General features: G+C 40.1%; 1 protein-coding gene across 1 annotated transcript in view; it reads right to left on the bottom strand.

Annotated features, from left to right (window-relative positions):
- lhfpl2a (LHFPL tetraspan subfamily member 2a) overlaps window positions 1-16,098 on the bottom strand; it is a 49,671-nt gene extending 33,573 nt beyond the window's left edge. Inside the window, exon 1 of the mRNA XM_028025999.1 lies at window positions 15,835-16,098. The gene's annotated coding sequence lies outside the window, so the exon portion shown is untranslated. The remainder of the gene's footprint in view (window positions 1-15,834) is intronic.
- Between the last annotated feature and the right edge of the window lie 208 nt (window positions 16,099-16,306).

Below are 16,306 nucleotides of genomic sequence, written 5' to 3'. Positions count from 1 at the left end.
TGTAAACCTAAATATTTTCAACTGAATATACACAAAAAAAGTGGTGCCAAATAACTTAGCTAACTCAAAACCGTAGCTTAATTTCTTTCTGAAATTTGGACCCAATATTACATCCACTCACCTATTTACTAGATATTGTACAAATGTCACAAAACAGCCAATTTTAAGTTTAACAGATCGGGCAAAACTGGAAAAATTTCAAACTACAAGTCCATTAACAAGTAATTTATTTGTGATGTCATAGCAGAGGTGATATTAGTAAGTAAAAACTATATTTTTTGTCCAACTAAAACCTCATGTCATTTGTTCCAAATCTAGTTTAAACTCTAATAATGGACATAAAGACACTTTTATCAGATGCACGCCACTTGGTTTGCTTATATACTGCACTACCTTGTTTGTTTTTAGTATTATTAATCCATTGGCATGGCATATCTGCACTGTGTGTTCAGATATGTGTTGAATTATAATGTGGAAATGATCCCTTGAGTCTTAGTCAAACACTTTTAAACAGAGGAAATAAGAAGAAAAGGATTTTTTTCCAGCCACCAACTGCATGCATCGTTTTTAATCTAGCCTGTCGCTAGTATTAACAAACATAATATAACCAAAATCTATCCAATCAGCAATATGAATAAAGGCCCAAACAGTGGAAAAACAAACACCATTTTACCACAAAAACCTTCAAAAATACATTATTTGCACAACAGCTTCCGTCAAAGAACTGTGACATTAATTAGGCCAATAAACGGATTCCAGCAGGGGTTCTTAATCGCCAGTCACGCAATCATAAAACCAACACTGATAGCACGCTGGCTGTGATTTGGTTCATTAGTTGGCCATTTTCTGTCATTAAGAAAGCAGGCAGAAAGAAAGCACGTTATACCGATCGGCTCCAACAACAGGACACTGCTGCAAAGTCTGAATGAAAAATAAGATAATTGCTGACTATTTTCTCCCTCTCGCCATGTGCTGTGAGCATAATTTTAATCTCAAGGGAACCTCGGCCGCGTAAATCTTTGTTGGTTATATTCCAAATTGCAACAGCTGAGAGAATTTTCTTCCCGAGTGTTACAATCCGACTACTATTTTTGCTCTCTCAAGTGATGCCAGAAAATGCCCCAACATGCATAAAACCCAGCAATGCCTCTCAGTAGGAGCTGTTGGATACAGGCAGCGGAGTTCAGCTGCCGAGCCACTTCCACAGCTGGAGATCGACTCTTATGTGGGGACTGGAGGTATGTTCTCCACAGCCAGGCTCACCACAAAAGGGTCTTTCTTATAGTAGTTAAGGGCTTTGGGAAACGGGGAATTGACTGGAAGGGGTTGCCTTCTTTCAGCGAAGTAGTTCTAGGGAGCGCATTTAATAACAGAGTTACTCCGTTTGCACGATTTGAAAGATTAGCAATCGCCATTGGGTTCACCATATGCTAAAAGTTGTAGGATGATGATATGCTGCTTTATTGCTCTACTAAAACCAATGGCTCATTTGGTATTTTAGATACAACTTTGAATAAACGTTCAAGGCAAAGTAAATGATTCGGACCACTTAATACTTGGAGTCTGTGGCATTTCATTGTACGTTTCTTCAGCCTCTCCAATCGTCCGTGGTTTGATTTATACTTGGAAGTAGACATTTTTGAGTTCCAGGTTATGGTGGAGTTCAAGTAAATTATCAACACTGCATCTATGTTTGAGCCTCTTATTTTGAAAAGGGAACGGAAGTAAATACTAAGTTGCTTTGTTTTGTTAACAGACTCAGTTGATGAAGACTCTCGGAGTCTTCGAAAGATGGCTTGTTTCAATCTTTACCTCTGGAAGTATTTTTGGATCCTTGGTAGAAAAACTATACATATGCCAATGATTTCTTAGAACTCTATCAATAACACAACCAGCTAATGGATAAAGTTGGCATCTTTTTCAGTTCTGTCACTGCTTACTCAAAGCGATGCGTCACAGGATTTTAAAGAGTCTGAAATCCACTTGATGAACTCTTAACAATGATCTAAAATACTAAAACCGATCAAATCTGGACTGACAATTACTGTACATTTCCACAGTATCTCTTATCACCTTTAGGCAAAAAGTGGCGGAACTAAAAATCAAAGGAAACAACTTCTAAAGTTGGAGGCTCTTCAAGTTTAATAATCAATATGTCTCCTGCATGCATAAAACCACATCAAGGCTCCAGGAGTAAGCCATTATCTGTATTTCCACTGGCGCGTGGCAGCCTTGTTTCTGTCATACTGCAAAACGGGCAGCTGTGGCTACAATGTAGCAGGTTACAACCATCTGTGTTTCTGAAAACACATTCAGAAATTGTGTTTTCTGAATGTGAGCAAGGAATGGTTGGAGGATATGCAAAGATCTTTGGGGACCTCTGGACAAGATGAAGCCCTGTGCAACTGTAGGCTGTTTACCTACGATGCGGTGGCGCCATTCCCAAATACGACTTCTCTGACTTCTCTTTAAAATCAGACGACATGTTTCTATAAGATGCCGAAAAACAAAAAAATTTACTTGGCTCATTTTAGGACGTGTGACCTGTTTGTTTTCAGAATTTATTATGAGTATTTCAAGAATTATATTCTACATTTAGCATTCAGCTACCAGGCTGAATGTTGAATCTCTGCTTCACTAGCCGCGTTTCCATTGACCATATAATTATGCAAACTGGAATTATGAAAATAAGTTTGCTTAAAGGAAACAAGGCAATTTCGAAAAAAACTTTTGTAAGCCAGAAAAACTGTAATGTAAACACTTTTTTCGCATCAACAACCGGATGTTACTACTGGCGAAAAAGACGAAGAAGACAACAGGAAGTGGCAGGAGGAGGATTTTTAATGAGTTATCAGATTAACTTTAACGGCACCAAAACAGTGAATTTACTGTATTTAATGGAAACACTGCAATTGCAAAATTGTGTTTTTTCTTTTTCCGACAACAGCAGAATATCGAAAAAAGTTTTGCGCACATTCGCACTGGAAACACAGCCAGTGAAAAATAAACCAAACACCGAATCCCAAACATTAAACTATTCAAATGTTTCCGTAAACAAACAAGAAGGAGCCAAATGTGGACACTGTCTAATTGAAGTCATGGGTTACCGCTGTGTCTAGCAAGGTTGAAAAGAAAACACGTCAAGCTGTTCTTTATTTGTTGATCCCATCCTCCGTTGGCTCGTTGGGTCTGTGGGTTTGTAATAGGAGGCATGTGAGTCTGAGCATGGAGCATTCTCATTAAAATACCCGGCTCAGATGCTTCATCCCTCAGGTCAGAGTACACCGCACACGCAGGTGTCAGGAAGCGGCCACATCGCTTCTCCCAGCACCGATGACTTTACGGGCGAGCAATTAAGACAAATTGCCAAATGAGTCGGTGAGTGATTGGTTAACGAGTGTCGACGATCAGGTGCTCACTGTGTGTGAAGCAGGTTTCTGATAGTTTGGGGTTTTTCATTACAGTTTAGTTTGATTTTGTCTGTCTAATCCAGTTAGTTTTAGTTAGTTTTCAGAGTGGGTTTGCTAATGTTCTTTAGTCATTATTAGGTAAATATTGTTTAGCTTTAATTTAGTTTTTATTAGATGTAGTAGTAGCTTTAGTTTTTTTCATACTTTAAGTTGATCTTTAGGTGCAGAATTCAAAAGGGTCAAAGTATTATTGGGTAATGAATGCCATTTTCAAAATATGTATTCAATTATTTAATGTCAGTTCGAAATAAATTAATAAACACAAAAACAAAGGATGCCATATCCATAATTTCAGTATGTTTTAGTTAGTTTTATAAGCACATAAGGTGGTTCCATTTAGTTAGTTATCCCCATTAATTACCATTTTTATTTCTGTCAGTTAATGAAAATGTTTTCTCAATTTTAGTTTTTTTTTGTTTCATTAGTTTCAGTTCACTATTATAACATTGAACAATTAAATCCGCGCTTTAATTATTACCCAAAGGAAGACATCTGCTCTTACACAAAACACAACAGATGTTTGTTTGATTTATGTTACATAAGAGCTCCTATCATAAGACTGGGACTGATTAGGAACCACAGAGGTCTGTGCAAAGCTCTACCAAACGGACCGGCTCTGGCCTGAATATTCTCGGCGTGTTCACATTTTCTTGTAATCATAAAGTTGATGCTGTTTCAGCACCAGAAAATGGGTTCCAACCTACAAAGACACAACCAATAGGTCTGAACACCATTCAGTTCAAAACAGCAGTCCTCGTTTGGTCCTTGTGTAAAAAAAAAAAAAAAAAAAAGGCCTGGAATGTCCCAGCATTAAAGGTAAAACATAAAAAGGATATATAAAAATCAGTTGCTGTCGAGGGTAATAAGTATTGCCTGGTTCTGCTCAGCTGAGCAGCTGGGTTGCATTATTTTAGGAGCCAACTCTAAGAAAGAGGGGCTTTGAAATCTCTGCCAGTAGTGCTTCAAAGAGAAAAAGGAAAAACTGTTGAGTTTCTGCTGCCACAGGCGGCTTCCGCTTCGGAGTCCAGGGGGCAAAGCTCTGCCCGGTGATGGCGACAGCGAGGCAGAAACAATGCCGGTTTGTGTTCACACCAGGTCTTCAACGATTAGCTTGAATTCAGCAGACTGAGTTTTGAGCCCCTGCACTCAACTGTGAAGGCTGAACACAAAGGACGGTATCAGGTCTGTCAGCTGAGACCTTTATCAGTCTGAAAATAGTGACAAATTGATTTCAGTGTGCAAACTTTATAGCTAATTTAAACATGTACTCCTGAGCTAAAGATGTCCGACTTCTTTCGTAGAATTATCCAGTTTGCTCAGCCAAGTATTTTAGATTCTCAGGCAGAGATGGTCAAAAACAGTCCAGACTCTTGAAATGTTTTAAAACCATATGAAACCATTTAGTTTAACACCAACAGGAAGTAACGAAGCAGATGCTCACGTTAACATCGTTAGCATATGCTGGTGTCCCTTTTCAACACCAGTATACAGTATGGTGTTGAAGATGAAGATGAAGGCTCTTCCTACATTTACCATCAAACGCTGAAAATTCGGCCTGCAGTGTTTATGTATTGCTTCTGTCTGCACAACAATCAACTCACCAGCCATTTCCTTCTTTCCTTCAAAATAAACTTCTCAAATAGAGGTGCAGCCAATAATCTGTCTTAAAGCGTACGTCTTTACATGCAAGGTCTTTAAGTTTACTTCAGACCAACAGAACAGAAGCCAAATTATTCGTTGAACTTCTCTTTGATGAGAAAAAAATCATTTGAATATCGAGATGATATAGAAATATTCCAAGCAGATTTGTAAAATGAGAACACAAATACAACGTTAAAGGAACTGAGATTTTTCCAAGATTCAGATAAAACAAACAAAATTTATGCCTACATTTAAAAGAAATTTTAAAATCATTACTAAGAAAGTGAAGCGATACAGCTTTGAATCAGCTGATGTTTTGTTGTGTATTTGAAATGTGAAATAGTCTTCTGAGCTGAATAGCTCATTTTCTTTTTACGTGAATAGTGGGCAGATATAAGTTTCTCTTTTTTTTCTGCTCCTTTTAATTCATGGTACATTGAAATAATTACATTAACTATTTATATTTATTATTGAATGGATTAAATATAAAATAAAATGAAATGAGATGAAAATTCAAATATGACCGTAGATGCTACTTAGCTTCTTAAAGTCAGTCGCCAAGAGATGAAAACCTCTAATTTTTGTCCAAAAACACAATTAGCGTTGGACTGCGTTCTCTCAACTAGCCTCTAATTCCCACCTTGAACAAAGCACTTCTAACACCATCGCACTAGCTAAAGTGTTACAACATCTCTGGGCCTGTAAACTAAAAATACGGGGTGTGTTTTACTCCCTGAGGCGCACAATGATTACACACTTTGCGCTAATGCAACAATTAACCAGACTATCCAATTTCCGTACATGTTTGCGAGTGTGCATGTGTGCATGTGTGTGTGTGTACGTGCGCCGATGAGAGGCCTACAAGCATTTAAATGTGTCGTGCCTGTAAACCACACGCGGCACGCAGAGATGACATCACCTCACGGTCCGCCGATTAGCCTGTTAGCTCAATGGGAGACACTACAGACCACTCAGCCAGGCTGGTGTGTGTTTGTCACTTGGAGCAGAAGTGATTGCCTCCAACAGGCTGTACGTGTGTTTAGATGTGGTGAAGTCTCCACTGGGGTCAGTCTCTCACTCTCTCTCTCTGTACAGCACAAGACAGGTGTAATGGGCGACCTCTTAATGTGAACCAGAGGGGAAATTCTCCAGATTGGACGCCAGCCAGAGCTATCCTAGACATGATGACGGACATAGCAGGCACCAGGGTGCATACACGCGCACGGAGTCGTGCATGAAATTATCCCTCACCCACGCAGGGGTGTGTATGTGTGTGTGTGAGGTCAGGCTCGTGTTCACCAGATTGTGTAATGTCTGAAAGACAAAGCTTCTTCATCTTTTCCTCCTCCTCTTCTTCCGTCAACCACCTGGAATCTGACTGCCCAGCTAGCTTAAAACCCGTTTTAAAGTGGCTAACCAGAGGCGAGGTTACTTGTTTACGCGATGGGGCTGAACGCTTCCCAGCCCTGGCGTGGCAAGTATGAACGCTATGTTGAGCCGCAGTTAAGATGATGAATAAAACTGTATCAATAAACAGTACCAAGTACCAGTCACTGGTCGATGTTAACGTGTGAAAATTTAAGAATCATCTTTTTCAAAATATTTCATTTAACCACCAGTTAACTGTTATAATTAATATAATGTTCATTCAGTGCTATCATTACCTCCTTATAGAAATATCCTTTTGTGTTCAAATGCTGTTTATAGATGACTGAATGACTCAGGAAGTGCTTTTATTTTGAAGAACAAGAAATGTATTTGCATTGAAGTAGGTCACACCAGATAATATCATGTTTGAGTCAACTGAACAAACTGCATTGTGCATTAAATGGTGTTCAGTTATTTATCTTTTTTCTCTCTGATTCAGATGATTTACTAGGAGAGGAGCAAAGATCTACTACATAAATATTAATTTGAAACATTTAAGTCAAAATGTGAAACTATGTTATAAATCACAAACTGAAGGAAAAGGGTGATGCTGTTAAATGGGAGTGAATGTTGAATTTCTGAATTGGTATGAGGAAGTGATTTTACTTTGAAGAGCCAAAAGTTAATTTGTAATGATGATATCCTAACAGGGCTGAGCAAGGTTAACTTTATTTTACTTTGAAATGATCAAAAGTCCATTGAGATACAGTTCACTTAAGACATATTCATGTGGTCATTATTGAAATGCTACAGCTAGCAAGAAAAGATGATTATGAACCATTATTAGTCCATCTTATTACATAGGGTGCATATAATTTAAGACATAGAAGTCCCAAAACTTGAGTCTAAGTTGAGTACAAGATGAAGTCACGTCTAAAGTCTTTGTTGCAACTTAATTGTGACTTGGGTGTAAGTTTAATTCTTGAGTTCTAAACTTAGCATCAGCATCACTTCCTGGGTCTTTAAGGTGCGAGTGCAAGCTAAGTGTAAAGTCTATCCCTTTGTAAAATCGAGTCATAAGTCGGTTTCTTGAAACTTAAGTCTATTTCTAAGATTCAAATTCTAAACTTTTAATCGATGTCGAGTCGAGAGTCTAGTTAGCCCAAGTCAAGTCTAAAGTTTTTGTTTTAGTAACCTTGGTGGGGCTCAAATGTTGAGTTTAAGTCTAGTCTCAAGTCTTTTAAAGTAAAAATCCAAGTTAAGTCTTATGTCTTTGTTGCTTAACTGCAAGTCGTGTACAGATTTCAAAACCTCTGGATGAATGCAGATCTTAAAATATTTTTGTTTGTACGCTACTAAAACTAAGTGATTTAAAACCTTTTAGCTGTCCTGAGGACGCCGGTGTCCATATAGCCCTGTTGACTTGCACATAGCCATTTTCGAGGTTAAACGAAAAAAAGTATTTCATGCATATTCATTCCCTGCCACTAGAGGTCATATGGCAGGGGAAAAAATGACTTTAGATTGTTTTTATTCTACTTTTAATAATTCAGAGTGCAGAACAAAAGGAAATCCTGAGTTGTCAACTTAATCCACACTTTGAATAAAACCATCAGTTTAGCTTGGAAAGCAACAACGGCAAAATAAAACGTGAAAGTTTTTGTCTAAACCCGTTTTAGTGAGAATAGAATAGGTAGAAAAAGCAAATTCTTCATCTTATAGCCAATATTTTACTTGCTTGTGATAATTAAAAATAGAGAAAGTCTCCGCCAATATCAAATACCTGAACTTTCTCAATTGCCGTGTTTTCATTAAGCGAGTTCAGTTTCGAAATGTCAAATTGCAAAATCATACGGGCAATGAAAACTAGTGCCAAAACATATTTTTCCAAAGAAAATATTTTTTTAAATCAGCGTCTTTCCCTTAAGCAAATTTATTTTCAAAGTGTCAAATTGTTCAACCATATGGTTATTTCGGTGGAGGGAAAAATCTCCCTACTGGTTGAGAAAATGCCGAGTTGTTTGTTTAATTCTAAGCAGCTTAGCATTGAGAATGTTCTCAATGGCCAAAAATCCCCTCGAAACCAGAATTTGTTGTTACTGAAATCTTCTTAAAAGAAAACACAACTTATCCCTTCCACCAAAAGGCAGCTAGCCATTGTAGTATTTGTTTGGACGAGCTGGACGTTCGTCATCTCCATGTAGTGGTTCTTGCGGCGCTCTGCGAACCGGGAGCCAGCCGTGAAGCGAGTCGTGACTACTCTCATCCGTCACACGAACACAATGCCTGGCTTGGTGCTATCTCGTTCCCGCAGCTTACAGCCTTTTCCACGACCCGAGCCAAAGCGAACATATGATACGGGCCTTATCGCACATCGCAAACACAGGCTGCCTATTGTGGTCCGGTGGAACCCTTCCATCATTAGCATACAGCTGTGACTCCAGTGACTCCAGGTCCGGCGTGATCAATATTCAAACGTGTCTGTCGCCGCGTTTGCCAGCAAAGACACACAAAAAAAAAGGGGGGTGAAGAGAACCGAGACGTGAGCTCAAACGAACACGCAAACAATGTTCAGCTTAACGAGTCTGCAGTCGCTCAGGGACCAGACAGAAAGCTGAGGGGGTGGTGGGGGGGTGCAGCTGCAAAACCAACCGTCTGTCTGCCTTTCATTCCCCAGAGACTGACCCCCGGCTCTCTACAAATGAACAAAAAATAAAAAACCCGCCGCAGATTCTCAGATTCTTTCTCCTCGTTTCACCCCACAGGAGGGTCCAAAAGCCCCTCCCTGGTTTTCTCCCCTTCTCTCCCCTTCACGAGTCATTCATGTCTTTGCACCGCTTTCTCTTCAGACAAGTTTCGGGCGAGGCTTTGTTATCGCAAAAGACCCCTCCATGCTAGTTTCCCTGTAAACAGAGCTCTGCTTTGCCGCTGGAGGCAGATGTGTATCCCCTCTCCCACTGCCACTCCCTCCCACCCCCTGAGGGGAGACTCATCTCCACAAACCTCAGAGAGTACAGAGGACATGGAAAGTCCAAGGAGAGGGAAAAAAAAAGAAAAGAAATGGCTGGGGGTAGTAAAGAATAGCAGAGGGAAGGGTGATTAGCTCCAGTGCTGCCTAATCTAATCAGCGCGCATGACTGGCTCGGAGCGCTGCATTTGAGGGCGGGGACGCATGTAGAGAGCAATAAAGTTCTGTCAGGTTTCGGAGGGTTGGCGGGGCTGGATTGGCTGTTTCGGTGCGTGGAAAGAAACACGAGGGCAGGAGGAGAGGTCACTGCGTGAAAGGATAAGTCAGGTTGATTTCATCGTGACAAATCCCCCCCGATAATATACCCATTGTGTTGTGTTAATTTTGCACTCAACTCCAATTTAATTGTCAGCGGGTGGCTCAAAGTAACGTATACAAGGTCGAGGTCTTGACCTCCGCGGAGTTCCCCGCAACAACATTGTTCCTACGCTGGCTAATTCATATGGAGCCATCGCACACATATGGAATGATCCGTTTGTGTGCAGAAGTTGTGATTTGGGAGTTGGAAGTCCAACTTGGGACGTCAGAAGTTGCTAACCAACCCTTACTTCAAAATCCAATATGGCCGCCACTAGGCCGGTCATGATGACAAAGTTTGCTGGACAATAAATTGCCCCAGAAGTTGTTGCGTTAATATTCTTCTTTCGAAACCATTTTCAGCTTATATAATGGTATATCAATGGAATAACACATTCTGAAAGATCAATAAACTTTAAATACTAATGAGCATTTAACCCTGAAACTGAAAGACATTTTTTAAAAATAAATAAACAAAACAACAGAAACGGCAAATAAAATTATTTATAAAGTCAAAATTATCCTAAGAGAGAGAAAAGAGAAAAAAGAAAATAACCTCCTTTTAATTTATTATACGACTGATTTATTGGCCTACCCACCACTGACTATTAAAGAAAAATCATAATATTTATAATATTTTATTTATAGACATTAATTTAGCACTGACAATTTGTGTTTCATTAAAACAGCCTGACACAAAATACTGTGTTAGCACTACTATGGCTGTAATAATACTGGTACAGATATGACCATGTGATTTATTGGTTTCACAGGAATTCATACAAATTTAGACATTCTTTTGGCAAGATTACAATAGTAAAGGTTCCAACAAAAAAAAAAGAGAGATGTGTATAAAAGAATTTGCAAACGGCGTGCAAGGTTCCAGTTCCAGTTTGACTAGTGAGAGTATTTTGGTTTTTATGCTTTTCTCATGCTAAGATAATACTAATGGGGGGGGGGAAAGCGACGAAAATTCTCCACTTTTGTATTTTCACAAATAGCAAATTAAAGGTTTTGTTAATGTCAAATTGTGTCCAAACAGAATTTGAATAAATCAGTTTGGAATGATCCAAATCGGGTTTAGAGAACGTGACTAAAATTTAGACTTTGACAGCCTCAAATCTCCAGACCAAAAATAAAGCTATAAACCAGCACCTCACCTAAATGTAGACAGGCAGCTCTGACAGCTAGTTTTAGCATCATTAGCTGCTAATGACACTACAGCAGCCACTGGTACAGCTGTGATTGGCTAAGAGCTAACCAATCACAGAGCTGTAATAATACCTAACAATGCTACATTTCTTTTCTGTCATTCTGTCAATTTAAACACGGTGGAAACTCCTTCATTGTTTTTATACCTGAGTGCTGTTAACTGTCCAACTAGAGGTCTTTAGTCGCCTCTGTTCACGAATCAGGGAAAATAAAATAAAAAAACTTCTTTCTTTACATCAAAATAAGAGTCTAAAGAATTTATAAAAAGGGTGTCAAGTTTAAAACCCTCGCATTCATCAGAGTAATCACTTACAATATCTTAAGACGAAATCACCTTTCAACAGAAACTTCATATGACAGACTTTCATTTTGACAAGAAATGGCACTTAATATCCGAATATCTGGTTTTATCTCGAGTGTTTGAACGAGCAAACCGGCAAACAAACAATTGTTGTTGTCCTTGTATTGCTAACAGAAATTAGCCACGGGGCACAGCGGCTAACATATGTAAATTGTATTCCACACGCAGTGTGTGACGTCATTCCCAAATCAAAGCTCCGACTGCGGTGGCAACCAATCACAAACGTTTCTATCCCCAGGTGAGGCTCCTAGCTAAACTGTATCCATCTGAGCTTTAGCTGCTGGCTTGTTTAACAGCTGTTTGACGTGATGCTATAATCTGAGAAGATAGTTTCAAACTACTCTACGTCAGATCACTCGGCAAAGTTGCTTTTAAGTTTAGCTGAACAAAAACCGTGACGGTTTAAAAGGACGAGAACCAAAAAACTAAATAATGTGTCTCAGATGTCTGATAGGACAAGTGTCCTTTCTGTGAAGTGATTCCATTAAAAAAATCAACTAAGTCTGACACACAGCAGCTTTTAACTGTGGAAAAACTCTCCATAGACCCTTTAAGAGGAAAAAAAAAAAAGATTGACGTAATGTTACCCAACTCTGGATTAGTAAGAGTTCTTGCATTACGTCACTTTTACAGCCAAATAAACAATCCTATGGGTGACATAAAAACTGTGTTTTGAAGGTTCCATGAGAAAAGAAAAAACAACAACAAAGAAAAACTAGCTTCTCTTGCTAATTGTTTTATTGACACAAAAAGCACTTCCAAAGGGTGAGCCAATGACCTGGAGAAGTGCTTATAATAAAATCAGTTATGAAAAGAAAAAGCTAACTCTAAGCAGAAGTCTCGTCTCAGTACTTTGAGGACGTGTGATGCAAACGAGCGAGCCTTGTTATCAGGTCCATTTCCATGGAAGGATATCCACCGTGGGGCTTTTACTTAGAAAAGAAAAAAAAACACACAAAAAAAAACTGTATTCCAGATGTTTAACTCCAGTTGACTGGAGTCGTTTAGGTTAACCTTTCTGGCGCGGGAGCAGACATTCAATTAGTGGATTTCACACTTTGGTCATGGAGACACTGTGGTCTCGGTTTTGGTTTCACTCAGCCGCCGGTTGGGTCCCAGGTCTAATTTCCGTCTGTAAACCCGCCCGACAAAATTTGCTCTCGTGCCTGGATAGGTGCGCGGGTATTAGGGAGTCAAAGAAGTGCTTGATATTTAGCTGAAATCATTCACTAAAAATAGTCTCCCGTCCCGGAATCGTGCACTGACCAGCCCCCATAAAGCGTAACCAAGATCCTGGACTCGTGACAAAAGCTTTCCCTTAAAACTCGAAGAGGCACAAAGAAGCAGATGATGCGGTTTGTTTGAACAGGATCGCAGTTAAAAATCTTTGTTTCATGGTTTTGTTTTGTTTTTTTGCTTCTTTTTTTGTAAAGTGCAGTCAAAGCAACGCTGACTGCATCATCGGCACCAAGCAAAGGAGGAGGCTGGTAATCCTTTTTCCTTGTTTCGAAGAAGAAGAAGATAAAATGTACTTTTCCGACGCATCTGCAGCTCCAGGCTGCTGCTGGAGAGACAGAAATGTGTGTCTTTGTGCTTTTCTTGCGGGTTAGGTGGAGGAGAGCGGCACTCAGCAGAGCCGCAGCGAAGAAACGCTTTGGGATTTTTAGCGGGCCAAACACGGAGCCTTGGGGAACCACGTGAAAGGAGAATAGGATAAAATTGATTCTACCAATTGGATCTGCGCGTCTAGGCTGCTGCTTGAAAGACAGAAATGCTTATCCTTTTTTTCCTGTGGGTTAAGTGAAGAAAAGCTTTGGGATTTTTAATGGGCCAAACACAGAGCCTTGAGGAACAACAGGCGATCTCAAATTTCTCCCGGCTGCTGACCGCGCTATCTTTAACCCAGATTTTAATCAGGGCTCGACTGCTTTCCTTTAAGTAAAGAAATCACAAATAGGTTGTAGCTAATTGCCGTTACAAGCGCGAGACCACACTTTTACTGCTGCAGCGCTATAATTTCACAGCTGTAAACGTGACAACAACAAAACAATTAAGCACGCTTAAAAAAAACAAGAAGGGACATTAGCAGGAGAGCAAAGAGACGAGAAACGCGTCCAAGAATTAGCTGCAGTGTTGAGCGTCGTTCAATGCACACCCCGCTCTGAACAGACCTTTTCGTTTTCACACACAAACACTGGTTTGCAGCCGGTAATGAAACTCAACGCTACAACCAGACAAAGATCTGGGTCGCATCTTGTCAAGAGCGCAGACTTTCTCCTGAAGCCAGAACAGAGCAGCAACCTTAAACCATTCATATGCCTTCTGACACATGCAGGTGTTTGGGGATAATGACACTTTTCCTGGAAGGGATCACTTAAAAAAAAAGACAAAAAGATTTGCTCGTTTTATAGCTTAAGCCATAGCTGGTAAATTAGTAGCTTTCCGTTGGCTTATTAGGGGTTTCGTCTAATGAGGCAACCTGAGAAAGTACAAAAAGCTGTTTGCAAAAGAGGATTTTCATTTACCGAGAGAAGAGCGTCATTGTGCTGTGTGAAAAAAAAGAAACTGCCCCGTAAACTTAATAACTAGTTGTACTATACTCTCAACATCAACGGCTCGTTCAAGGTCATGCCACTGCATCTCCATTAGATTTATGTCCAGACCTCAACTTGGCCACTCCACCTTCCTTTTTTTTCTTCCTTTTGCCATTTAGATGCGGTGTTCTTTGGATCATTGTCCTATTTCACAACCCATGTTTTCTTCTGCTTAAGGTCAGAAACCTCACATTTTCCTTTGGAGCGTCCTGGTAGAGAGCAGAATTTGTGGTTCTATCAGCTGTTGCAAGTTGATCGCAACCCCAGACAATCACATTGCCACCGCCATGTCTGATTGTTGACGTGATGTTCGCTTTCTGCCGGATGTAATCCAGTCTTATCCGTCCACAGAGTAGTCTCCCAAAAAAAGTCTCTGAGATCGTGATCCTGTTCGGGAAACGTGAGACAAGTCTGTGTGATCTTTGGGGTCAGCGGCAGTTTTCACCTTGCAACTTTTCAGTGGGTGACATTTTTGCAAAGTCTCCTTTTTCTGTTTTGTTGTTGTTGTTAAATTGTGACCGGGAGCAGCTGATTAGCATCTCAAAAGCTCACATGATACCTAAACTTCGACCCCAAATTCCAGAGGATTTGAAAGACAAGGTTCCCGGACAGAGAGCAGGACCAATGAGCAGAGAGAGAAGGAGGAAGTTCAAATCGTTTCTCTAATCGAACAAAGGGTCATAACCACCAACTTCAACGCCTCTCTGCCTGGATTTCTGACCATACGGCCAGACAGAGATTAGCAGTGCTAACAGGACATATTACTACAGGATCTTGTCTCTGCTACCTGGATATTGAGCTATTAGCATGTCGTAGCAGTCATGAGATTTTCATACAGCAACAATCTTCAGTCAGAAGCTCCCTCAGGTTCATAGCAAGACTTACTGCTACAGGAGCCCCTCGCTACCTACATCAACACCATCCACAACAACTCTTTGAAGACACATGGACCAGATTTGAGTTACGACAACATTTAATTTCCCATTGGGATAAATCAGGTATTCTTGAAATGAATTGACTGACCTTAACTGAGAGAAGGGAGGTCCAGTCTCTCTAATCTAGGGTTCTGGCACTAATCAGGTCTGGGTGTGGCTTCGTAAATTAAACTCCAAAACTCGTGTCAGCTTCATAAGTGAAATAATCATTTGAACATTGCATCTGGAATATACTCTACGTGTATTTGTATAATATTAAAATTAGCTTGATATCTGAAGTATTTAATGTGACACACAAAAAAAGCAAAAACAGACTAAATCTGAAGACGTTTCTGTAACAATGATATTTGATTGTGTTGGAATGAATTCAATTGATTTAAGTTGACTTTGAACTAAATCATATATAAATAATATACACATCTAGACTTGATATATTTTCCAAAAAAATGTGTTTTTTGCATTTAAAATGCTTTTTTTTTTTACTTTTGTTCAAAGAGTACATCTTTTTTTTTTTTATATCTATACCTGTTTTACTTCATGACAGCCCACACGGGAAAATAATACGAGTCGGCAAATATAAAGATTTCCCGCTTCTGATTATCGGAATGGTTTCCAATCGTCCTGATTTGTATCGTTTCCGTTCAACCCTGAAGGCGTTTCTGACGGATCCGTAAGTTTAGCCTTTGTATTGTTTGGCACCGCATCAGTTCGCTCGGCTTTCCTGCCACGCGTTTCCCTTCAAAATCACGCAGTGGAGACACTGAGGCAAAAAAAAAAAAAAAAAAAAAGGACCACATTTACTCCGATTGAAAGCTACAGGGTTGGTTTTTTTTTTTAAACACAAAACAGGAAAGCTCTATATTGTTGCCACAGACGGAAAGTTAAAGAAGAAGTTTGGAAACATTTCCCTTCAGACTCGCGTACTTACGTGGAACAGTGAGGAACGAAACGCCCTCTGATCCCCACGAAGACTCAAAAGTTCTTCTCCTCTTTCTCTGAATTAAAAGTGTCGGGTTCGACGACCGGGTCTTGGTTATATGCCGTAACTTTTCTCGTCGTCAGGCTGTCTTCATCCTCCTCCACGTTTCGTCCGCGGCTCGCGGAAGAATGAATGGCTCCGTCCTGCCAGACGCTGCTGCTGCTGCTGCTGCTGCTGGCTGACTGGGATGGGAGTGACTGACTGGGTGACCCGGTAGATCCCTCCCCCCATCCACCAAACCTCTGGATCCGGATCCCTCGTCAATAGACGATCTATTTAATGTCGCTGCAAGGCGCCGAGCTCTTAATGGATCACCAGAAAGTGTTTGTGTTCTTTCAGATTAACAGGATTTAGTTTTGTCACTTCTGAAAATGGATGAATAATAGTAGAACGAAATGTTGCTAAAAGGCAGAGTTGTGTA

The sequence above is a fragment of the Xiphophorus couchianus genome, chromosome 8 (genome assembly GCF_001444195.1).
Source record: "Xiphophorus couchianus chromosome 8, X_couchianus-1.0, whole genome shotgun sequence".
In the NCBI taxonomy this organism is placed as follows: domain Eukaryota; kingdom Metazoa; phylum Chordata; class Actinopteri; order Cyprinodontiformes; family Poeciliidae; genus Xiphophorus; species Xiphophorus couchianus.
The sequence above is the reverse complement of the archived record's forward strand: the minus strand, read 5'-3'. Positions and strand labels throughout refer to the sequence as shown.